Here is a 27,020-nt window from a genome sequence, read left to right on the forward strand (position 1 = left end):
ATTCTCTCTGAAATAAACACAGGCCATTCAGAGGAATCTGGTAAGGTCATGCAACATCTGTCGAGAGAAGGGGAAGGTTAGCTCATATGTTATGAGAGTAGGGGAATTCAGCAGCGCGGAGGAAGTTAGAAAAGTAATAATTACTGAAAAATTGGAATGGGGGTAACGCTGAAGAAATAATGAGAGGTCGATACAGCCTTTTTAAAATGTTCAGTCTGTTCTAGTAGTCAATTCAATCAAAGCTAGACTTAGATTTCATCTCCAGTTTCCTGTGCAATCCACATATCCCGTGACTCCCTGAGAAACCAGCAATTTGTGTCTTCCAATCTGAAATGCACACAGTGAGGGTGCATCAGCAATCGTCCGGGGGGGAGAATATTAAAGACTCAGAGGCCTTAGAGTTAATCGCTCTCTACTCATCTCATTCCCAAATAACCTGCCCCCTTACCCCGAGGGTGTGTCAATAATAACCAAAAGATCTGTAAATGGTGTAACTTTAACACAGACTTCTCTTCACAGATTCTGTCAGACATGCAGAGCTTTTCCGCAACTCCTGAGACTGTGTTATCGTGTTTCAGATACCCAGACCCACAGGATCAATTTCTCACCATCTATCCTCTGAAGCCTGTTCAGAATTTGATACATTCAAATTAAATCATGTTTCAATTTTCTCGAATATGAACACAATTTATTCAATAGCTCAGCATTGGAGCACGTGGGTTCCAAATAGTGACCTTTATTTTGTGATTCATTAATGTGTTTGGCTCATTGCCGCTGGGTTACCACGTATAACTCAGTTATAATTGTTCTGGCGAAGTTGACGATGAGTTAGCTTCTTGAACTGCTGCCATTCATTTGATCCTAATAAACCCATAATGATGTAAGGGAGAGAGTTCCAGGATTTGCAACCAATGGCACTTTTTGGAACTGAGACGTTTTTCCAAGCCAGGGTGGCGAGTGGCTTGATGTGGAATTGTCAACTGGTGTCCCGTGTATCTGCTGTGCTCAGTGTTCCACGCGATAATGCCGTGGTTCTGGAAGCTGCTCTGTGAGGAATTTTGGGGAATTTCTACAGTGCATCTTGTCAGTGGTATATTCCACTGCTACTGAGTGTGGATGGTGGAGACAGAGAATGTTTGTGACGGTGGTGCTGAGCAAGCTGCACTGCAAGTTAATTCTACCTAATTATGGAGAACATAACTACTGGCCATCATCATCAATCATTTTCACAGCTGGACATCCAGTGATTACACAGATGTGGTGTACAAGTCTGTTGGTTGCTCAAATGACCATGAGCTTTTAACTAGATTCACCTTTTCACGGATATTATGCTGAGACACCTCACGCGACTGTTCCACTTTCTCGTCAACATTTCATCTGCAAAAACTGGGAACGAGCTGATGGGACATAGATTGTGCTGCAGATGGTTAGACACAGCGCAGTGTCAGTTACTGCACACTGATTCTGTTTGGCTTAATGCATGTGTTTCTCTGAATGTGTGTGTGCATTATCGTGTGTTCGTGTCTCTGTGATTCTGTGTGTGTCTACCCATCTATCTCTTCCTGACTATCTGTGGTTATGTGAGTGTGTTTGTGTCTCATTTGTGTATTAGTGTGTGTCTCCATGTTTATGTATCTCTGGGTCTGTACCTATTTGCAACGGACTCGCTGTTATTTTCGGGATTGTAACAATTGAAATGTGGTTTAAACCCCAATATATCTGTACCTCTGACTATTCCTCTTGGGCGTGAAGTGATACATTGCTTTTTGTTATGTTTGAACGTGTGTGTGTGTTTGTGTGTGTGTGTGTTTTGTGCCTGTCTCTGTGTGTGTGTGACAGACGGAAATATGTACAGATACTCAGACACAATCACATATACAGAGAGATGTGCAGAGACACATTCAGACAGAAGCACACATATCGACTTAAAGAGACACACGTGCACATACAGTCACACAGATATTCACACAACAGAGCACAGATGTTGATGGAGACAGCAAAAGTGATACTATTAGAATTTTTTGTTCCTAAAACTAAATGAGAAATTAATAGATTTTTGGATTGTTTGACTTTACAGGAAATTTGTCCATAATTTCGTCCGGACAGCTGCGCCTTTAACACGTTTTTGAACGAAATAAGAGAAAGGTGGTTTAGTTAGTAGAGTGCGAGGTTAATGTTGAAAGGATGAAAGCAATTTGAATCGATGAACCTATTTTACCATCCCTGCGTTTTCTAGTCTTTTCAAAATGGCCTCTGATGCTTCTGAATTGAGTCGACGTGCTGTCTTGTTCCAGGATGATGAATTAGGAATTGAGAACCTGGAGGATATTTCTACTACAATCAATACCGATCATTGGAAAAGTCCTCTTCCATAGGAAAGGGGACTTTGGGATTGCTGTTCGATCTTCAGCACTTCGAAGACCACCCAACAAAGAACAATGAAATACAAAATTACACAGATTGCAATCCACTGGCCTTCTTTAAAACTTTCAAATTAACAATGCAACATATTTTGATGGTGTCGTTTGTTGTAACCATTTTATTATATACATCACTAGAAAACATAATGAGAATTCAGATATATTGTCCTAAAATACAAATGGTGAAATACGTAAAAACTTTAAGAAATGTGAAGGTTGGATAACATTGCAAGAAGGGAGAAATAATAAATAGACTGCAGTTGCTATAAAAATTGTGCATCATGTATTTTGCAAGTAAACGCGTTTTTGAAATGGCATTTTAATTTTCTCAGGGCGAATATATATAAAAACATTTTTTTAAAAAAGGATTAAGTGTAATTGTGGACTAAAATGTGAAAAGAGCGACCTTATAAACAGATCGAAAGTGGAGGATAGCTGCAAGGTTTGACTGCAATTCACCTGATAGTGACCCAATAATTGAAATGTGATTGGAGATGAACGGAGTTATACACAGATGCAGCCTTTCTGTGTGACAAGGAGCTCATTGATTATTGGCCACTAGTTCACCACTGACAAAGGTTGTCTGCTACCAGCAACGATGTAATTGGTTCTCAGGCAACTAAACAGCTTGGGACTCTGAACAAGATACAGGGAAGTCTTCAACTGCTCAGGAGCTCTCTCTGTTCGCGGCAGTGATAGGTGCTTTAATCCTGAAGAAACCTGGTTTATTTTTGTTTCAGCTGTTCCTATGAGCTCTGCCTTTGACTGAGTGTGTTAGAGACTGTTTGTAAGAATTAACCAGTCCTTCTGTATGGTGTAACTCAATGACAGCCTCCAAGATGCACTGTACAAATTTACCAAGGCTCTAAACAAAGTACATTCCAAAGACAAGACAACGAAGAAATGGAAGGGCTGGGGAAGAAGATGAATGGGAGGGTTATGACTTGGAGCCAGTGATCAAACCTGGTTAAATAAAGAGTAGAGGACTTTAATTTATAACGTCAGGAAGTATGGGATACGATGAGATTTGTCGATCTGGATTCAGAATTGGCTGGCTGACAGAAGGCAGAGAGTGGTTGTAGATGGAAAATATTCTGCCTGGAGGACAGTGTTGATTGGGGTCCCGCGGGACTCTGTTCTTGGGCCTCTGCTCTTTGTAGTTCTTATAAATGACTTGGATGAGGAGGTTGAAGAGTGGGTTACTAAGTTTGCAGATGGCACTAAGGTTACAGGTATCATCGACAGTATAAACGGCTACTTCAGGCTGCAGCGCGACATAGATAGGATGCAGATTTGGGCTGAGACAAGGCAGACGGAGTACAACCTGGATAAACGCGAAGTGATGCATTTTGGAAGGAGGAACACGAATGCTGAATATAAGATTAAAGACAGAATCCTTGGCAGTATGGAGGAGCAGAGGGATCTGAGTATGCAAGTATATAGATCCCTCAAAGTTGCCACCCAAGTGGATAGGGTTATTAAGAAAGCATATGGAGTATTGGCTTTCATTAAGGGGGATTGAGGTTAAGAGCTGCGAGGTTTTGCTGCAGCTCTACAAGTCCCTGGTGAAACCACTCTTTGAATATTGTGTCTAGTTTTGGTCGCCCTACTACAGGAAAATGCAGAGGCTTCGGAGAAAGCTCAAAGAAGTTTTACCAGGATGCTGCCTGGACTGGAGGGCTTGCCTTATGAAGAAAGTTGGAATAAGCTCGGACTTTTCTCTATGGAGATAAGGAGGAAGAGAGGAGACCTGATCGAGGTATAGAAAATAATGTGTGGAATAGATACAATCAATAGGAAGAGACTTTCCCCCCAGACAGGATTGACTGGTATGAGAAGTCATAGTTTGAAGATATTAGGAGGAAGGTATAAAGGAGATGTCAGAGGTAGGTTCTTTACGCAGAGAGTTGTGAATGCATGGAATCGGTTGCCAGCTGTGGTCATGGAAGTAGAGTCATTGGGGACATTGGTGCGACTCCTGGACATGCACATGGATAGCAGTGAGTTGAGGGTTGCGTAGTTTAAGTTACTATATTTGACATTAGGGATTAAATCTCGTGGGCCAAAGGGCCTGTTCTGTGCTGTACTTTTCTATGTTATATGTTCTATGAGTGCATACACTGGGGATATCTAAACGTAATGTGTCAACCTGGTGAAGCCACGACAAATAAATAGTTGCATGCCAGAAACCACAAGAAGCAACGGATAGACAAGGCTAATTGACTTCATCACTCAAGGATCAGACATAAACGCTGCAATCCTGCTACCTCCCATCATAAATGATGCGGGACAATATAATAAATCATTTCTTTCACATGAATGTCGAGGCTGAGGGATGCGAAATAGATCCTTTAGAAATTATGACAGGCATGGAAGTAATGGATAATGGAAGTCTTTTACACAGACCACAGGAGACATTGGTTTAAAGTGTTATCGAGCAGACCAGACCCAGACGTATGGTATGCAGATTGATTTTGCTTGTTTTATGATAGTCATACATTCTGAGAAACAGTGAAGAATATTGTGTTGCGTTCTCTCCAGTACAAATCATACCTTACATAAGGACATCAGGTTAATATAGTTTCACAGCTTTTGAACAGGTGCAGAAAAGGATCAACTCTATATATGACAGGTCCATTCATAAGTTTGATAACAGCACGGAAGAAATTGTTCCTGAATCCATTGGTGCGTATTTTCAAACATTTGCATCTTCTGTCCGATGGAAGAGGTTGGGAAAGAGCATTGCGGTGGTGGGAGGAGCCTTTGATTGTGTTGGCTGCATTCCTGAAGCAGTGGGAATTCAAGACCGAGTCAATGGAAGGAAATGTGACTTGCGTGATGGATTGTGTTAGGTACATGCATCTCTGCAATTTCTTGCAGTACGGCCAGAGCAGTTACCATACAAAGAGTCTGGATAGAATGTTTTCTGCAGTGCAATATTAAAATTGATCAGAGTCATTGCCAAAATGCTAAATTTTATTCCCCGTCTGAGGTGGTAGATGTATTGATGTGTTTTCTTGGCTGTAGAGTTGACATGGATAGACTGATTGATTGTGATATTTATTACTCGGAACTTGAAGCTGTCCATCACCTCCAAATCAGCACCAATGACAGAGACCAGTGCGTGTCCTTCAGTCCAATTCCTGAAGTCAATGGCCAGTTCCCTTGTTTTGCTGACATTGAGGGAAAGTTTGTTGTCTTTACACCACGTCATTAAGTTCTATTTCCTGTAGGAGAAAGTGAAGACTGCAGATGCTGGAGATCAGAGCTGAAAAATGTGTTGCTGGAAAAGTGCAGCAGGTCAGGCAGCATCCAAGGAGCAGGAGAATCGCATAAGCCCTTCTTCATGAATGAGGAGGGTGTGCCAAGCAGGCTAAGATAAAAGGTAGGGAGGTGGGTCTTGGGGGAGGGGCGTTGGGAATGCGTAGGTGGAAGGAGGTTAAGGTGAGGGTGATAGGCCGGAGAGAGGGTGGGGGAGGAGAGGTCAAGAAGAAGATTGCAGGTCAAGAAGGCGGCGCTGAGTCCGAGGGTTGCCACTGAAATAAGGTGGGGGGAGGTGAAATGAGGAAGCTGGAGATATCTGCATTCATCTCTTGTGGTTGGAGGGTTCCTAGGCGGAAGATGAGGTGCTCTTCCTCCAGGCGTCTCTTTCCATGGTCTGGCGATGGAGAAGGCCAAGGACCTGCATGTCCTTGGCGGAGTGGGAGTGGGAGTTAAAGTGTTCAGCCACTGGGCGGCTGGGTTGTTTGCTGCGCTGTCCCAGAGGTGTTCTCTGAAATGTTCCGCCAGTAAGTGGCCTGTCTCCCCAATGTAGAGGAGGCCACATTGAGTGCAGTGGATGCTGTAAATGTTGTGTGTGGAGGTGCAGGTGAATTTGTAACGAATATGGAAGGATCCCTTGGGGCCTTGGAGGGAAGTGAGTGGGAGGTATGGGCGCAAGTTTTGCATTTCTTGCGGTTGCAGGGGAAGGTGCTGGGAGTGGAGGTTGAGTTGGTGGGGGTTGTCAAACTGACAAGGGAGTCGCGGAGGGAGTGGTCTTTCGAGAACGCTGGTAGGGGATGGGAGGGAAACATATTCTTGGTGGTTGGGTCTGTTTGGAGGTGGCAGAAATGACGAAGGATGATACGATATCTGGAGGTTGGTGGGGTGGTAGGTGAGGACCAGTGGTGTTCTGTCCTCGTGACGATTGGATGGGCGGGGTTCAAGGGCAGCAGAGCGGGAAGTGGAGGAAATGCGGTGGAGAGCATCGTCAACCACGTCTGAGGGGAGATTGCGGTCTTTGAAGAAGGAGGCCATCTGGGTTGTTCGGTATTAGAATTGGTCCACCTGGGAGAAGATGCGGTGGAGGTGAAGGAATTTAGAATATGGGATGGCGTTTTTACAGGGGGAATGGTGGGAAGAGGTGTAATCTAGGTCGGTTTTGAGACCTACCCACTATCGTGGTTTCATTAGTAAATCTGTAAATGGAGTTAGAGCTGGATTTGGGGGTATACTCATAAGGGGGTAAGAAATATTGAAGGGGGCTGAGAACACAGCCTTGAAGGGCAGCAGTATTGCGTATTGTTGAAGAGGAGGAGTTTCCAACTATCCTCATTCATTGTGATATGCAGGTCAGAAAGTTAAAGATCCAGTTGTCGATGTGAGGAAAGTCCTAGGACTCAAAAATGTCGATGAGACTTGTTGGCATGATGGTGTTCAAGGCAGAGCTAATGCCAATATACAGAAGTCTGATGCAGGTGTCCATTTTATCCACATGTTCCAGAGATGAGTGAAGTGCCAGAGAGATGGTGTCTGCATGGATGTATTACGGTCGTGGCGAACTACTGGGGACCTGAACAATCTTGGAGTTAATGTTTGCCATTCCTAACCTCTTAAACCACTTCATAGATGAGATCGGCCATGATTGTATTAAAAATCGGAGCAGGTTCGAGGAGCCGAATTCCAGACTCATGTTCCTATTTCTTGTGTTCATTTGTTCTTTATAGCTCAGAGGGAAACATGTTAACGAATGGTCCTGGCAGACAATGAAGATCCACACACATAAATCCCATTTCTCGGCTATAAGCCCATCGTCCTGAAGGTTTCAGCAATGCATGGGATTATTGAAATACCACACAGGTAATATGAATGCTTATGATTCAAACATTCATCCTAGTAATGAGAATGTGTGATACTTTACGTTCTTCTGGGTGAATGGTAACCGACTGTAAAATGATCCTCTGCAGGAACTGCAAAGAGGAGGGTATCAGAGTAAGGAGCACAAGCAGTCCAACAGCTGCAAATGTTGTTAGGAAGAGGGCCACCTGCACAAGAACTACCCAAGACAGAGGAGGGGGGGGGGGGCCTTGGAGTGAGGATGCCAATCCAATATTACCAGAAGTGTTAACGTGAGTTGTTCAATCAATGAATTAATTAAAATTTGATGAAGAAATGTATCTGACTCTCTCTGTCACTGTCTGTACCTCTTTTTTTTTAAGTGATAAAATACCGCCCTCTGCTGGCCTCCCAGTGTCACTGTACAAGCAGCAGATTTTTTTTTCTCTGAAACACTTTGCTCCTGTCCTTGCACATTCTATTATTTCTGACAGTTTCACAATGCCCTGAATGACGCAAAGGCGCAAGCGGCTGCGCAGTGACGTCACAAAAAGTATGGCCACAAACAGCGGGGAAAGTCTGACAACGAGGAAGTGAGAGGAGGCAATAGGTGACTCGTGCTAGGGCCGTGAGCTGAGGGAGAGTGATCCCCTCTGGCCACCACGAGAGGAACCAGCAACCACTTTATGAACGAAAGCAACTAGATATTTTTGGAGAACTAGGTCGTTTATTCTCATTTCATCATTCCGTAACAAGGCAGCACCAACCCCCTGAAATACTTCAATACTATCGTACAGGAAATGTATCAATGTTAGGAACCACAGAACGATGAAAAGGTTTAACATTGTTACTTGGATAGAATTTCAGCAGTGGCCCTGTTTTCTGCCTCCCTCCATTTTCAAATCGAAAAGTTACATTTGTTGCTTCCGAGTTTAAATGAACCTTCTCTGAATTTAATTAATGGAGAAAACAAAAGAAGTGGAGAGCAATAGTGATAGGGGGATTGCATTATTAGGGCATCAGGCAGACATCTGTGACAGTGCAGATGCGACACGAGGTAGCACGCTGCCTCCCTGAGTCTGGGATGTCACTGAGTGGCTGAAGGACAGTCTGAAAAGGATACTAGCAAATATAAGATGTGGCAACGGATGGAGCCTTGAAAACAGTATATTGGAAGCTGTGAGATCAATAGACAACACAGGGTTAAATACAGAGTAAAGTTCTCTCGATGATGCCTACCCAAACATTTTGAAGATATGTATAATCTGAGAAGTGATAGAAATTTAACTCACTCTCAACTATCAGCACAGAAACACACACACTCACAAACACACACACACACACACACACACACACACACACACACACACACACACACACACACACACACACACACACACACACACACACACACACACACACACACACACACACACACAGAATTCTCGATTGTTATCCAAGAGGGTTCGCATTTTCAACGAAAATAGATGTATTCCATAAATTACTCACAGGGTTCTTGACTTGATTTTTTCTGTTCAGTTTGGATTCCCAATTATATTCCTGATTCGTAACATCCACATGGACAATTTTCCGCAACCCATGTGCTATGTCCTGCTCACAAAAACTGCATTTGATTCCAATACCCTATGTTGTTTGATACAGGAACCTTTCTATTTTTGGGGGATTGAATCTTGAGTCCGACCCAGGTGTGTGAATGTCCTGTTTATCTGACATCCAGGATTGTTTAATGAAGCTTTGATGTTTGGAAATAACGATGTTTTTTTTACAGTCCCTTAGTAGAACTGTATTTATTTTCAGTCAAGTACTCCTTTAATCTGGATCTTATTAATTGATTCATCATTATAGTCCACAATCATGGACACAAATAGGGAGAGTTAAAGGGATGGCGACAGCAAATATTTGGACAGTTTGGAAATTATGACCAGGATTTGGGCCTAGGGAGGTGAAGACGTTTTACTGTGATCGTACAGGAGATATGGACACCATGAAGCATCTTCAAAATGATAACGGATGAATGTGTCAATTCACAGATATTCTGGGCGAGCAGAGCGAAACAGGCAGACACACCGAATAAGGAACAGAGAGCGACAGAAGCATTTTGAGATTTCCAAAAGGCATCTGCTCAAGTCAGTCTTGATCTAAAAACTGAGTATATTATTGCTAAAACTAGTTTACAAGTAAATTGTGAAGTGGAAGTAAGCTGCTGTCAAACAGACCGATGTAGCGATGGTAAGTGAATGGGCAAAGCACTGTCCATTACAATATAAAGTGGAGAGTGTCAGGGAGAGTCGACAAAGACTTTAGTTTATATGGGGATATATTATAGGACTCTGACGTAGACAGTGATCTGTGTGTCCTGGGATATTAAAACACATTGAGTTAATCTGCAGGGGCAGCAAGGTGTTAGCAAGGCAAAGGGATGAAGTTTTCGTTTGTTCATCGGCCGTGAGCATCACTGGCTGGGCTCAGCATTTATCACTCATTCACATCAGCCCTTGAGAAGATGGTAGTGAACTGCCTTATTGAACTGATGTACTCCATAAAACTTTATTTTTGGAGAAACTGCAGCTTTTTGTATACCCAGTCCCAATTTTAAACTTAACTATTTGGGTGGCACAGTGACTCAGTGGTTAGCATTGCTGCCTCAGAGTTCCAAGGACTCGTGTTTGATTCCAGTATCGGTCGACTGTCTATGGAGTTTGTAAGTTCTCCCCGTGTTTGCGTGCGGTTCTTTCGGATGGTCCTGTTTGCTTCGACATGCAATACTGGCCATGCTAAATTGCCAATAGTGTAGTGACATGTCAAGCAAATGTACAGTGATAGGGCAGGGGAATTTCCACCGCAGGGATTATATATTCATTTACTCTAGACTGGGTTAGAGACTGGAATTCCATGTGTTGTCAGCAAGCTGATGTACAGCAGAACAAAGTCTCGAAGCTAATTGAGGGGAGCAATTCGTAGAGCAGGGAGAAAATAGGGAAAAAACAAATTGCTGATAAAAGCTCAGCAGTTTTGGCAACATCTGAACAGAGAAACCAGAGTTACCACGCTGTATCCGGTCACCGTTTATCTGAGCCAGACCTGAAACTTTAACGCTGATTTCTCTTCACAGATGCTGCCAGACCTGCTGAGGTTTTTCAGTAACTTTTGGTTTTGTTTCTGATTGACAGCATCTGCAGTTCTTTCGGATTGTATTTCGATAGTGAATGGAGTTAAGTTCAGAGTAAAGCTGTTTCTGCACTTCAGCTTTTCTAACTCCCAGACCATGTTCACCGTGGACTTAGATAATGATGAAGTCAACCCCTATCCCCACACTGTCCCTATCAAATGCACTTAGCATAGTTATATCACTGGCTTATAGGCAGAGTACATTTCCCTGTACCCTTTCTCCACTAAACCTCCCAGGGTCCGAGAAAAATAGGGTTACGTACAATGTACAGATATGTCCACAAACACTCCCGTGTCAGGGGAAGCTCTGTGTTAGATTACAGAGTAAACCTGCCTCTACAGTGTCTATCACAAACTCTTACATAGCTCATACGCACAGACACACTGTCATGCAGTCACACATGTTCAGTCACACGCACAGTAGAGCATTGCAAACTCCCGATCTCAGAACATCACACTCGAACACAACCTCTCACTCAGCCAATCTCAGCCACCAACTCTCAGTCAATCAGTCACAGACACCTCAAAGCCACACTCGCTCATTCACGTACACAGTTTCTCTTTCACAAATGTATACTAATGATACACAATCCTAGAGGCTTGCTTGAAGGTAAATCAATTTCTTTATTTTTACAGAACACAAAATTTGAAGACAAATTACGTCAGGCTCGTCCTTGATAAATGCAGGTTATCTGGATAAAATACATCTTACTCCATGCTAAATCTCTGACAGATTCTGAACAAGAACACACACCTACAATTCAGTAGCTGACCTGTCATATACCTGTCGTATTTTCCTATTGAAGTTTGGAAAGTTAGACAGACTTTTAAAAATCTCAGGGCACGTACTTTAAAAGGATTCTGGAATCTGCATCTTAATCAGTGGAAACTTTGTAGCAGAGTTCTCCATATACCACTTTTACAGTTTAATTTATAAATTAATATTTCTACAATATAGGAATGTATGAATGGAAAAAAAAAAGCTTTTCACACATTTGCCCCTCACCTGTGCTGACAGAATTCAGACTAAAACTGAAGCTTCTCTGCTCCTGAATCCAGTTTACCATCGTCCCATTTGGTTTAGATTATCCCTCCTCTAACATCGAAATTCCATCGATTCACATCCCAGTTTATTTCATCTGCAGGAGGCCGAGAGATGAAAATGTATAAAGTGTACGATGTGTTTTAATCTGCCAAAGCAGGACAAATGATTCCAAAAGTGTCAGTAGCAATGATAGGTTTGTTTCAGGTAGCCATGTCATGTCAGCACAGCGCTGACAGCGACTTTATAAACAGGGAAAGGCAAGGACGGGTTGGGGACTTGGGAATCCATTTGCAAAGGAATGCAGCGTAGATTCACAGAACTATAGTTGGACGGCACGAGTTCAATGGCCATGGAAATGACACAAGCCCAGGGCTATGTCCCTGGAATTTTGAATGCTTTAAAATTATGAAAGTTTGTGAGTCAATGACAGGAACTGCAGGATTAGATAGGGAGGAAATATCGTTGTTGCTTCTGGAGCCTATAACTAGGTTCAGTGTCGAGTAATCTAACAATAGACTGGAACCCTTTGAAATCTCAGGCCAGGTTCAGCATGAGGTTAGGTTTTGTTTAAATCACCCGACACTGTCCCCAGAAATCTCTAACAGAAAAGCACAGGCATAGGGTTAAGTACAGATTAAAGCCCAATTACACTGTTCCCATCACCCACTCCCAGGATAGGAACAGCACTGAGTTAGATAAAAAATAGAGCTCCATTTACATTTTCCACATCAAACCCTCTCAGGACAGGGGCAATACTGTGCCAGATAGTAAACAAAACATCTTTCATATAACCAGAAAATGACTGCATTCCATCTGCTGCTGCCTTGCCTATTGTGAGCCACAGAGTGAGCTCCAAAACACCTCCAGGGCAATCTTATCCTGTACCTGTGGTTGTGGCTCTCTATCTGTGTCTGTGAGTCTCTCTCGGTTTCTGAAATTAGCTCCCATTCCCTCGACAAATTTCAAAACCGTTCAATTACCTTTAAAATCTTTTTAGGATACCCGTAAGATTTTCTGCAGCGTTTATAAATTTCCATCCTCACGTTACTTGCGGATATCCAGTGTAATTCCTCTACATTTATATGGTCCGTAATTCAAAAAGCAAATTAACATCCAGGGTCTGTGAACAATCCGGAAGTTCCATGAAGTGTCTCTCTTTAGTCTATGCGATTGGCCATTAACAGTATGGAAGCGTTCCTATGTTTTTTTTTTCTTTGAGACGCTATCAGGAATCCTGAGGACCACTTTTATTCTCAGACTGACTGTTCATCGTAACTGCAAAGAAAAAAATAAATTTTCAAGATGCAGGAAAGTCTCAACAAGAACAACTACTGATGTGCTTCCCCAATGTAATCACTGATACTTTTTAGGATGAGATTTTCAGGAGGACATTTAGCTGACGGAAGGCAGGAGCAAGACGAAGCCATTCAGCCCCTAGAGCCTGCTCTCCATTCAATGTGATCATGCCTGATTCCCTATCTCAACGCTATATTCCCACTTGCTCTCCAGAGGTCGTGGTGGAGAATGGTACACTTACAACAATTGGTTCACGTTTGTCGGAGGAATCGAACAGAAACTGAATGATCCCGTTGAAAATGGTGAGAAGTTATTAAACATTATCATTCAGGGGGATCTACGGTATCAGAAATTTAACTGACAGTGGAGTCAATAATGTGGAGGACAATTGATACAGAACAGTACAGCGCAGGTCCTTCAGCCCTCGATGATGTGTAGATCGGTTAATCTACTTTAATATCAAACTAATCTGCATAACCTATCTTCCATGTGCCTATGCAAGAGTCGCGTAAGCATCCATAATGCATCTGATTGAACTCCCACCGCCACAGAGTCTGGTCAGTGCATAGAAAGAACTTACCTCTTATCTCCCCGAAACCTTCCTTCAATCACCTTTAAATTGTGGACACTTATGAAGATATTTCTGTACTGGGAAGAAGTCTCTGGCTATTCACTCATCTGTGGCTCTTATCATCATATGCACCATTATCAATTCACCCCGCATCCTTCTTCACTCTAATGAAAAAAGCCCTCAGCCCCTCAATCTTCCTTCATAAGAATTGCCCTCCAGTCCAGGAAGCATGGCGGTAAATCTTCTCTGCAGCGTCTCTAAAACTTCTGCCTTCAGGATCAATCTAGTCAGGTTGCAGATTTAAAAAGTCTGTGACTGATTCTGAATAAGCTTCACGTGGAAACTGCTTAAGAAATCTCAATCCCTCAGGTACCTGGAAGGATTCCCATGTCAGAGTGTGATTTTGATTAAATACAGGAAATGTCTCCCCCCCACGGTCATTACGTGACTATTTTGCTATTTATGACAAACAGAAAGCTCTCGCCTCTCTCGTGTCTATTTCACTGGAATTCTGTGCTTCATATTAATTGGCCACTAACAATAAGGAAGTCTGGCTCTGACGAGTTCATTGTGAGGATATCAGGAATCCTATGGACCACTTTCATCCTCAGACCGAATAGAAATAACTTCTGCATGTGTTCTCCTAAATTATGCTACTCTTCTCTTCCCTGTTTCCTGCATTGTCAGTTTGTGTCATCTGCATATTCTGAAGATATGTCCTGTTTTCTGGAGGTTGACAGTGAGTAAATTTCGATGTCCACAACCAAGACTCCCAAGCCAAGCGTCAGCATGCTGACATCTCTTGATGTCAGTGACCAAGTCCTCATTAACAACGTGGGAATTTGAGATTCAGAAACTAAATAACTGTGACACTCTGTTCTGTCCATTGACTCTCCACCCCTCAATCAAATTCAAATATTGACCTAGTTCCCTGTTAAAAGCGTTGGTTGGAGCCGCCTCCATCAGAACTCCAGCAGGGCCCTCTACACAAACACCAAGCATTGTGTGAACAAAAAACATCTCTTACTATACATCTGTTACTTTTGCAGATAATTTCATCCTGTGTTGTCTCATTCTTGAACGTTATATTTGGGGAACAGTTTCTCCCAGGGGTCTCATGATTTTTGAAAGTCCCATTAGATTCCCAATCTGAAAAGTTTCATTCTTTCCAATCCATCCCCTTGATTGAAAGTGTTGACCCAGGGACAAATATTCCAGTAATCTGTAGTGATTAAGGAAGTAAGCTCACCTTCTACAACCTTCTCGGGAGGAATAAGTGACAGCACAGACAGTGAAGGCCACATTCTTTCGGAAGGACTCCCGATCAGAGTTTTCAGGTCCCCAGTTAATTACCATACAGTCTATGTCCAGGTTTTTGCAGGGGCCTGACATGCACAGCCAGCCTGTGCTTCTCCAACAAATACCTGACCAATGGAATGATTCCTTTCTGAATGAGTTAATGCAGAGAAATACATATGCTTTTCATTGTTATTCTCTGGTTGTACAATCGAGTAGAATCTGGTGTAAATGATTCTCTCCATTGGGTGTTCGGCAGTATGTCAGGTATTCGTACAGTAGATATTCGACCCTTTTGAATGACTGGATTTAACCCAGTGGAAGAGTTCCTGTCCTAAGCACACGCAGGTTCAATTCCCAAGCAAAGTCACTGGGCACAGTTGTTACATCGGTTCCCTTGGAACTGGCTGTTCAAGCTCTGCGTGTAATTGTCAGTGTCCCTCTGTGCAGCCTATAGTGAGGCCCACAGTGACTCCTTCCTGGTCATGCCTTGCCCCTTGGGGAACACTGAGACATGGAGATTCTACAGAGGCTGTGCTGTGGGGCCTGTCCCCTGAGCCTCAGCACCCTGCGGCTGGGTCTCTGACCTCACAATGGGAGATAACCCCCTCTCAACTCGAGCTGGAGATTCAACAACAGCCAATAGTATTGCCCACAGAGCACGGCCGCTGAAACGTGAAGGAACGGAAATCAGAGAAAGTTGCTCAGATAGAGAGAGCACTGGGGAGAGAAACTGAAGTTCTCACGTGACAAAATCAGGTTGGAGTGCAGTGACGACAGCGACTCTAGCTGTCTTTACCCATTTGAACTGAACTGATTGTACTGGAATCTGAAATATGAAAATTAAATCGAGGAAAATACTTCGTGTCCATAAGGGGGAAAGTGGACTTTACATTTCAACATCAATAAGTGTTATGCGTAAATCCTAATGAATCCTAATCATACTTTACTTATTATATTGCAAGTTAACAAATACTCTCAATCTGCTGTAGACTCTTACTTTGTCTGAGTTCCATCTGCTTTAGTCAGAAATTAAAAATGCAGCAATTAAAAGGATTTAGTGACAAAGAAAAAAGAGGGGAACCAGAGGGAATGAAAACAAAATGGAAGTGCAGGAATGATGAGATATCTCAATGATAAGGGTGCAAAACAGAACCTCTGCATCCCACCTTTCTTGCCCAAAGTTCCTTGGAAGCAGAAATAAATAGATCGGGAATGGAGGTTGTGGTGGAATTGAGCAAAAGTGCCAAAGTAATACTGGAAGCTATGAAATACTAGGACCAGGATTGGAATCAGTAGGTGTGGCCGCGTGGGCAGGGTAGGAAAAGTCTTGAATGCAACATTGTCAGAACTGGTTAATTAAACGGTCGGTCAGCAAGGGGGCGTCGTTCAATCAATGTGGACAGAGGATGTTCCGGTTCATAAAATGCAGCAATCATATTTAAAGGCTGTTACATATACTTTCAAACAACAGCTCTGGAGAGACATTGGCTACTAACAAATATTTACCATCAATTAGATTCAGGTTGCTCGCTGGTTTACTAAAGTTCCTGCAGGCTGTTTGGGCATAGGAACAGTTCCTGTTCTATCAAGGCTGGAGAAGATCAGTAAGTCAATGTGGGCAAGTTCAGGTAGAGATTGCTGAGGTGGTGAGTACGTGTGGGGAACCTGGTTAAGTTGACAAAAAGGGATCAGCGAGTGGACATTTTCTGGAAGGGTTACAAGGTTAAAGTGAAGAACTTACATGTGGCCAGAGATGAAAGTGAAATTGAAAGCAAAACACATTATATCCAGTCATTGCCAAATTCATGGCAGCAGACTGTCCTTCCAAAAGGTCTGTTTAAGAAGGATTCAGTGTGCCCTGACAGGGTAGATCAGCTGCTGACTGCAGGAATTGCATTATGGGGAGTGGTGCTGTTTCGGGGGAGTGGGGGTTGGGGGCCTCACAGGCACTTCCCGTGACCAACAGCAGCTCCTCATCCCCTCTGAAAATTACACCAGAAACCACGCAGAAAGCTCCCAGGTTGTAGGCACCCTCTCATCCTCAGGCAATCAGAGGAGAGCCAGAATGATCAAAACCAATGGAGAAAACAGATAGCAGCTTGACGTCACTTCAGCTGTCAGTGCAGAGGTACAACAACATCATTTCACCCGCATTTATTAATTAGGTCACCTTGAAGACCTTAGAATTCACAAGAATCTACTTTGTTATTACATGTCACCGTGGTGTGTCGCGATTTTCAATTAATTCTGGTGGGATGCTTGACAAGTCGATACCGTCAATTGTGCATCCCTCTGGCAGGAGGGAGTCAGAGAACTGTCTACAGAAAGGGGCCATTGACAACAGGGCAAGTAAGGGTCGAGAAGAGCGCAGATAGGTGAATTGGAGCATGACCAAGAGCATCAGGAGCTTACCTGGTCAGAGGGTTCAGAGCTGTGTGAAATTACTGCCCACAGCATGGAATAATGGACGTCTGGGTTCTCTAATGTGAGACCCTCAGAGGAACAGTGGATACTGGCATTCAATTTGCACAAGGTCTGCCGGCTCAGGAGGGCGACTGGGCAAGAGTCTGAAATAATGGCAGCATCAGTCGCAGTGGCAGGTTCAATACTGGAATTAATGGGTTAGGAGAGTGGCTCTGTTATGCGTACTCCTGAAAACCCTACAGTGCAGAGGGTCTTGCAACTCAGGTAATTTGCCGAGTTGGGAGCCGTAGACGGTTGGACAGACCCAGAATCCACCTCAATATAAATGAGCAGCTTATTATTGGAATTTCAGACGGGGCGTTTGAGAGACATATTGAGATCGCCTGTGAAAGCTCCCACTCACGAAAGCTGTATTTAGTTTCTGGAGCACGGGGGAAGGGATCAGGCACAGTATCGGCAGCGTGTTGAAGCTGTCTCTGTTGTGTAGTGGACTGCTGTCGTGCCTGAGGGGAGAGAGAGAGGGTAGATGGTCCTGGACGACATTGCCTGTACCAGCACTGTCTCACTCAGTGTTCCAATTTCCCACTGTTCCAGCACTGCCTTCTTTGAATTGCCCTAATTTGCTGTACTGCCCTGGTGGTGTCCCTATTGTTGTCGGGTTGCGCGAGGCAATCGAATGCCCCCGTCCGTTTTGGTGTAGTGAACAGCCCATTCCCGTCCAAGTTATCACGTTAAATTAAAGTGTCCGTCCAGCTCGTCGTTTGATTGTGCAACGTGAAAACGTGAGCATAAGTCAGGTCTGCACGGCAAGCTTTTCGTTCTCTGCTAATGGAATGTCGGACAAGGAGATGCAGATCTCCCTAAAGCGGACAATGACATCGAGCAAATGCTTGGCTGCTCTGCAGACACTGGATAACAGCCCAAATTCGGCGTGCACTCTTGCACTGGCCGTTATTGCATCCTTAACGGTGCTGTCCATCCATTTTTACCCAGTCTGAAGCGGTGTCCCAGGGTTGGATGGGGATGTCAATAACAGGGTTAATGGTCACCCAGTGGGTTATATTCGCAAGCTGTAATATGGTCTGCACATCTTGGGACAGACAGTTGTATATACAGGAAATTTCGAGGACCCAATTGTAGAACATGAGCAGTCAATTCAACGGGTTTGGGGCATCTTGTCGCATGGCCCAGACCTCTGCGTGGATCCAGGTCTTATACAGGAGAGTGGACTCATTCATAATGCGGGGAAACTGACAGTTGGTGCCCTGTTAATTTCGGCAAGCAGTCGGGCTTCTTGTGAGTTTGGAGTTATCATTTGTTTTGGGCAGCAGTCGTAATTCATACTGCCCGCCGGTAATGTGTCCCATCGCGGTCTTGCTATGTAATGCATGGCAAAAAAATTGAGCCCCTTCATTCAGGCCCAACGGGTCTGGCTTTGAAGACAGTATAGTAAATTTCGGGTACTGCGGAGCATAGGGCGGTGTTGTCGGATCTGGAATTATTGGGGTCTCAGTGTCGGTTTATTGCAGCAGTCTTTCGCCTTGGCGGCCTGATACTGCTGGGCAACCTGTCGAAACTTTGCGAGACACTTCAGCATATCTAGAGGGTCACAGGAGGGGTCATTGTGCCATCCCATAATGGCCGTGGTCCAATAATCAAGCTTATCGAATATAAAGGAACCCCCCCCCCCACCCCCAATATGGCCAGTTTCATTGTTGCCATGTTTAAAAGTCTCCTATAAAGTGGAGAAAGTGAGGACTGCCGATGCTGGAGATCAGAGCAGAAAATATGTTGCTGGAAATGCAGCATCCAAAGAGGACAGGCCGCTTACTTGTGGAACATTTCAGAGATCACCTCTGGGGCACCCGGACCAACCAACCCAAACACCCCGTGGCTCAAAACTTCAACTCGCCCTTCCACTCCACCAAGGACATGCAGGTCCTTGGACTCCTCCATCGCCAGACCATCGCAACATGACGGCTGGAGGAAGAGCGCCTCATCTTCCGTTTAGGAACCCTCCAAACACAAGGGATGAACTCAGATTTCTTCCGTTTCCTCATTTCCCCTCCTTCCACCTTGTCTCAGTCCCAACCCTCGAAGTCAGCACCGCCTTCCTAACCTGCAATCTTCTTCCTCACCTCTCTGCCCCCACCCCCACTCTGGCCTTACACCCTCATCTTAACCTTCTTCCACCTATCGCATTTCCAACACCCCTCCCCCAAGTTCCTCCTCCCTACATTTTATGTTAGCCTGCAGGGCACACTTTCCTCATTCCTGAAGAAGGGCTCATGCCCGAAACGTCGATTCCCCTGCTCCTTGGATGCTGCCTGACCTGCTGCACTTTTCCTGTAAAGTGGGTAATGTAACCGCCATCCCCTGTCTCTTTCAGCATAGTGTCTGCCAGTGAACCAGGTATAACAAGAGAATCTCATATCTTTATTTGGAAGTTCACGCATTTACAGGGCGGCGTGGTTGTCACTGCTACCTCACAGCGCCAGGGTCCCAGGTTCGATTGCAGCCTTGGGCGACTGTCTGTGTGCAGTTTGTACATTCTCCCCATGTCTGCGTGGGACTCCTCTGCGTGCTCCGGTTTCGTCACACAATCACAAAGATGTGCACGTCAGGTGAAATGGCCGTGCTAAATTGCCCATAGTGTCAGGTGCATTAGGGGGAGGGAAATGGGTCTGCGTGGCTTACTCCTCTGAGTGTCGGTGTGGACTGGTTGGGTCGACAGGCCTGTTTCGATATTGTAGGGAATCTAAACTTACATGCCTCCTCAATATCGTCTTGGACAATTTCGGTCCTGGGCTGTTTTCACCACATAGTTGGGGTTGCCCAGCTAGCACATCCCAGCAGTGGGTGGAATTCCCTGCCGCCATGGCGTACTGGACGTCCTGCGTTGACTGCTACGCATTGCACTTCAGCTTTAGAGGAAAGACAGAGGGAGTACTCACAGAACACACAAGCAGTGAGTGATTGACAGGTCAAGCAATAAGGGATTACTGAGCGCACAATCGCTCACTGCACTGTAAACAAACACTTGTCTGATGGATAAACACACTTAGACGAGACACCTGAAACTGACAATACATGCAGTCAGCAACCGCAAAACAAACAGACACATTCAAAGCAAATGATCAGAAACCACAAGACAGAAACAAAAGTGGACTGGTGGAGCCCCGGTCAATTTCCTTCGAGCTGAGGAATCTCTTAGGATTGATGCGAAAAATTTAATCAGCAGTCTCTCATTCTATTTTGCCAGGCTTCCCTTGCCCGTCCGGCTCTCCCCTGGCTGGATCCGGGTTACGGCACAAGCTCTGGACGTGATTAATACAATCTGGACTCAATCAAGCATCCGGCAGCATTAATCAGTTCTAGATTGGAATCAGGGGGTTCCAGCTCCCTTCCTGGGTATGTGAGAATGTCCCTTTCCTTAGCAGTAAGGTGATACCATTGTTGCTCTCCAGAGGTGAGCAAGGCATCTGGTGCTTCACTGGCTGACCTGATCTTAATGTCGCTTTGATATCACTGGGGTATTAGATTACACTTCAGCCTTTGGGACAGTTGTGTTTATCTGGTCGAGGAAGCTTATTGGTAGTTTGTCTTGGGAAGTGCATTCGCTGGTTTGTGAATGACTGTGGTCATGTATGGTTTCCCTTGTCAGCCTGTTTGGTCAATGCTGAGGCATTTTCGGTGTTCCTTGTATGGCTTGGACAGGCTTTATTTTCTGTGTTCTTATTGGCCATGCTGTCTGTAGGCAGGTTTGCAAGTTATTTCCCATACTGTTGAAAAATAAACTTTAAGATCTTCAAAGGTTTTAAATTCAAAATCTTAATTCAACATCAACCTGTTCACATGGGGACAAGCCACTCAGCTGTTCCATGGACGGGAAGGTATTCACTCGGGGATCAATCCTAATGGCACGCAAACGACTTCAACAAAGGGAGAGAAAATATGTCTGCTCTGTTTGGTAAGTGATTATCTTCACAACCCCGCCTAATGTCACCCAATCGACATGACACTCGAAAGACACCATTCCTCTGCTGTGTGTATGAGAAGGCATTTATTAAATCAGCAAAGCTTCAGATAAAGAAGAATGGGCACACTGTAGAGTGGCCTGCACTGAGTGTGGAAAGAGATTCACCTGGTCATCTCTATTCAGTGAGCACGAGCACATTCACACGAGCGAGAAGCATTTACTTGCTCCTTGCCTGGGAAGTGATTCACTCGTGCCGCCAATCTCAGCAGATATGGACTTGTTCCCACAAATGAGAGAAAATTTTAATTGTCTGACTTTGAAAAGATCTTAAGGAGTAGCAATGATGTGATAGAACACCAGAAAACACATGAGAATCCCTGCAGTGCAACAACAGGCCCTTCGGCCCAACAAGTCCCTCTAAAGAACACTCAAACCCATTACCCTCCCTTATATTTACCCCAACTATTAACCTACGGTATGGGTAATATATCATGTCCAATTCACCTAACAGACGTACCGTTTTGTCTTGTGGGATGAAATTTGAGGACCTAGAGGAAACTCACGCAGACACGTGAAGAATGTGCAAACTCCGCACATGGAAGTACTCACAGAACACACAAGCAGTGAGTGATTGACAGGTCAAGCAATAAGGGATTGCTGAGCGCACAATCGCTCACTGCACTGTAAACAAACACTTGTCTGATGCCCCTCGTGCTCTGAGGCAGCAGTGCTAAACACTGAGCCACCGTGCGTGGAGAGGCAGTTAATTTGCACTGTGGGTAGCAAGGGATTCAATTACTCATTCGCACGCGTGACAGCCCATTCAGGTGGAATCTGTTTCGCTCAGTTGTCTGCTTTGTTGGCTTATAAAGCAGTGTGATGCTCGCAGCGTGGTTCCAATTCCTATCACTGGTTTGAGGTTAATTTAAAGGTTATTCTTCACAAAATATTTTCTGACCTGTGGGCTGGTGGTGCTCTGGTTAAATCACCACAAGCCCCTTCTTTCTCAAATGAAGGCAGCAGCCTCTGCGTCTGGTAAGACGGTAATCGTGCAAACAATCCAGTGAGGTCGCATGTCAATGCGATAGAGTGTTATTACATCGAGAATTGAACTGTGTTCTTTCTGTCAGTAGGGGTTTACTTCATTGGATGTGTTTAATCTCTTTAATTGATCTGGTGTTTCATTGTTCAGTTTTCAATCACATCAAATTCAAAGACTTTTTCCCCTGATTTCGGTACAATTAGAGGAGCCCTGGTAGATATCCAGTAACTGCCCTGTTCTTGACACTTTTCTTTATTGTTAAGTGTGGATTTGTACTTAAATATATTTCGATGCATTCAGCATTTCTGAATGCTCTTCACGTCGAAATGAAGACCGTGTGAAGTGTATTCACTTATATCCGAGAAACAACAGTCCTACAGTGAGAGCACAAGATTGTGTTCTCATCAGCGTGAACATGTTGATGGGACCTCAATTCATGGAACCTTATAAAGCATTTCCCACACTGTGTCATTAAAACAAATTATTGTCACAGTGAACCCTTTGGTGTATCAGGAGGATGGATGGCTGAAGTGCATCCTTTCCCCAATTCAGAACATATGAATGGCCTCTCGCCAATATGAATTCGCTCGTCTTTCAGTAAGTTTGAGAAATGAAAGAGCAGGTGAATGGTCTCTTTCCAGTGTGAACTCTCTTGTATTTCAGCAGATTTCCGGAATCAATTACTGACTTCAAATCACAGCGGATGAATGATCTCTACGCTGTATGAACTCACTGGTGTCTCAGCAGACTGAATGAATCCTTTCCCATTCTTCGAACAGGCGAACGGTCTATGTCCACTGAGTTCACAGATGTAAAGTGAGATCAAATGACGGCCCGAACCCACTCCCTCTGTGAGAACACTTGAATGGCTTCTCATCAACGTGAACACATTGATGGTACAGCAGTTCGTCAAAACGTTTAAAGCGTTTTCCATACTCTGGACCATTAAATGGTTTCTTCTCCGTGTGAACCCACTGGTGAGTCAGCAAGTTAGAAAACTGAGTAACTCCCTTTCCACACTCAGAACAGTTGAATGGCTTTTCCCCGGTGTGGTTGCACTGATGAATTTTCGGGGCAGACAAGTAATTGAATCGTCACCACATTTCCGCAGTTTCTCTCCAGCGTCCCTCCAATTATGTCTCGATAGTTCAGACAGTGAATGCTTCCATTCCACTGTGAATGTAACTTTCTGCTTTCATTCTCAAAGGCCGGTGAGGTTCAGGCGAAATGGAACAAAGCAACTCCATCAAATTCTGATGTGATGCTTCGTTTCAGTTTCCCAAATGCAAATCCTCATCTTTGATACCCGTCAAATAAAACCAGAGATATCTCAGTAAGAGAGAACTCCTCAGAACACCAAAGCATATGATTTTCATTCTTCGTCGGATGTGGGTATTCCAGAACAGGTCAGCATTTATTGTTCATTTATGATTTGACTGGACAAGGTGATGATGAGCTGCCTTCTTGAACCATCGTTTCCGTGTGCTGTGGGTAGACCCAAATTATAGGGGAGTGAAATCAATAGTTTTGACCCAGTGATTCTGGAGGAACGGCAATATATTTCCAGAGCAGGATGGTAGGTGGGTTGGAGATCTTTCCTATCTATCTACTACCCTTTTCCTTTTAGATGGATGTAGTTGTGAGTTTGTAATGTACTATTTAAGGACCCTAGGTAAATATCTGCAGTGCATCTTATGGATCGTGCAGACTGAATGTCTGAGTGTTTGGTTGTGGAGAGAATGGATGTTTGTCGATGTTTTATTAGTTGTGTGTTGCTGCTCAATTCAGTTGCTCTGTTCTGGACGGTGTTGAGCTTTTCAGTATTGCTGCAACTGAAGTAAGGAATCGTCAAGAAGGTTGTGGTTTAAATGTCTCTTGCAACTCAGATGCTTACTAATCTCCTGTGCTTCTCCTGTGCATTGTTTCTTTAACACTACAATCATCCAGGCGAACAGGAACTATCCCATCATGTCTCATTCTGTATTGTAAAGGAGTAAACAGTTGGTCGGGAAAGAACAAAAGAAAGAGAAGAACATTTGGTCAATGAGGTGAATAACGCTTTCGCTCGGAGAGTGAACAGCTGTTAATGGAGACTGCCGGTGACAAACCATAGGTGGCGTGTAATTGCAGGCTATATGTCAGACAGGCTTTAGGGTGTCAAGAAGATCCCTGACTATGTCCCGCTCTTGTGGCCACAATGCTATATGGCTGCTAAAGTTAGCTTCTCAAAGACATTGTGACTTTCACTGCACCAAAGAAGGACTTTCGGCCTATCTTGCAAATGTCCATCATGAAGCAACGATGCATTCTCATCCCGTGTTTTTCAGAACTTGGTCTGGATCCTTAAGCGCTATGGTACTCCAAGTGATCAACGAAATATTTTCCTAATTTAACCACCTCCAACGAAATACTGTTACCAAACATATATTCTCCTCCCCGCCCTTGTCCGCCTTCCCCAGGAACCATTCCCTCCGTGGCACCGTGGTGCCCTGTGCCTTCTCTCTCAACACCTCCCCCAACAGCCCCATGGAACCTTTCCCTAAAATCGCTAATTTCTCATAGAAAATGAGAACGAGGAGCAAGACTATGTCATGCGGGTCTTAGCGACTGCTTCGCCGTTCAATAAGATCATGCCTGATATTTCCATGGACATACATCCACTTAACCAACCTCTGAAGATAATCATAACTTCCTTTATTGTTCAAACAAAAATCAGCTCTAGCTTAAAAAAAAAACATTTATTGATGTAGCATCAATTACGACGTTGGTCAAGCAGTTTCATAGAGTAACATCCCTCTGGTTGAAGAAATTCCTTCTCATTTCCAGACGTTTCGTTACCCTCCTGGGTGACATCTTCATTCGGCCTTCGGGCGACGTACTGTTCATGATTTCTGCTTTCTATTTACATGTTTGGTCTTCTTTGGGTTGATCATGTTATTTCCTGGAGTGATTTCATTTCCTGTTCTTTTTCTCAGGGAGTTGTAGATGGGGTCTACCTCGATGTGCGTTTTGATAGATTTCCGGTTGGAATGCCATGCTTCTCGGAATTCTCGTGTCTGTCTCTGTTTCACTTGGGCTCGGATGGATGCGTTGTCCAAGTCAAAGTGGTGCCTTTCCATATCTGTATTAAAGGATACCAGTGAGAGAGGGTCACGTCGTTTTGTGGCTAGTTGATGTTCATATATCCTGGTGTCTCGTGTTCTACCTATTTGTCCACATGCAAAACATGATGACATTTACAAGATACCGTGCAAGAACTGTAACAAACACTGCATTCGACAAACCCGACAGTGGACTGAGACAACATGTCCATCCTAGGACAAGCCAAACAGATACATCCAGAAGAATTCCTCGAAGCATGGCATTCCGACAAGAACTCTACCAACAAACACTTCGATCTCGACGCCATTGACCACCCCCTGAGGAAAAAGAACAGGAATGATATCACCAACGGAAATGACATCATCAACGCAAAGAAACCCAAACATATAAATAGAAAGCAAGAATCATGAACAGTGCTTCGCCTGGAGACCCACTGAAATTGATAGCTAGTAGGGTGAAGAAACGTCTAGGAATGAACTTTCCAATTCAGTGACCAAACCGACATCTAGTTTAATGACCTACTCAAAGAACTTAATAATGTTTGTGAGTCTCGACCTCGCATTCACAAAACCGGCTTGACTTTCCCTCATAAACTTATTCCAATCGAGATAATTACAAATCTTATCTCTTAGAACTTTTCCAACACTTTACCCACAACCAACGGAAGGGCCAATGGTCTATAATTTCCATGGTTTTCTCTACTTCCCTTCTTGAATGAGGGAACAACTTTTATATCCTGTAGTGTTCTGGTACAATACCTTTGGACAATGACAACATAAATATTAAAGTCGAAGGGTCGGAAATCAGATTCTTGGTTTCCCAGAGAATCCGAGGATAAATCCCATCTGGCCCATGGGAATATATATATTTTCACATTTTCAGAGTTTGTAACACCTCGTCCTTGGGGACTTCAATCCGATCTCATCTCGGAGCCTGTTTCTCAGTATTGTTCTCGACAACAGTTTGCTTTTCCAATGCGAATTCTGACGAAAGATATTGCTTTAGCGCTTCCCTTATCGCTTCTGACTCCACGTACTACTTACCAAGACTGTCCTTCATTGGCCATATTTTATTCCATTCATTGTTTTAATCCTTACATACCTATGGAAAACTTTAGGATTTCCCCTTATCCTATCTGCTAACAAATTCTCGGCTCCCCTCCTGGCTCATCTTCAGTCTCTCCTCAGGACTTGCCTGTTTAACTTATAACTCTCAATAGCCCGAACTGAGCCTTCACAACTCTTGCTTACACAAGCCTTCTTCATCTTAACAAGAGATTCGGCTTCCTTAGTAATCATGACTCCTGCGCTTGACAATTTCCTCCCTTTCTGACAGGTACATAGTTATCAAAGACACACAGATCCTGCTCCTTGAATAAGCTCCACATTTCTATTCTGCCCATTCCCTGCCGTTTCCTTGCCCAACCTGTGCATGCGTAATCTTATCTAATCGCATTGCAATTTTCTTTCCCCCAGCAGAAACGCTTGCCCTCCGGTGTATTACTATCCCATTGAAAAACGCAAGTAAACATAACTGACTTTTGGTAACTATTACCACAG

The sequence above is a fragment of the Chiloscyllium plagiosum genome, unplaced genomic scaffold (assembly GCF_037043375.1).
Source record: "Chiloscyllium plagiosum isolate Xiang-an unplaced genomic scaffold, Cpla_swu_hap1 HiC_scaffold_40, whole genome shotgun sequence".
Taxonomy (NCBI): domain Eukaryota; kingdom Metazoa; phylum Chordata; class Chondrichthyes; order Orectolobiformes; family Hemiscylliidae; genus Chiloscyllium; species Chiloscyllium plagiosum.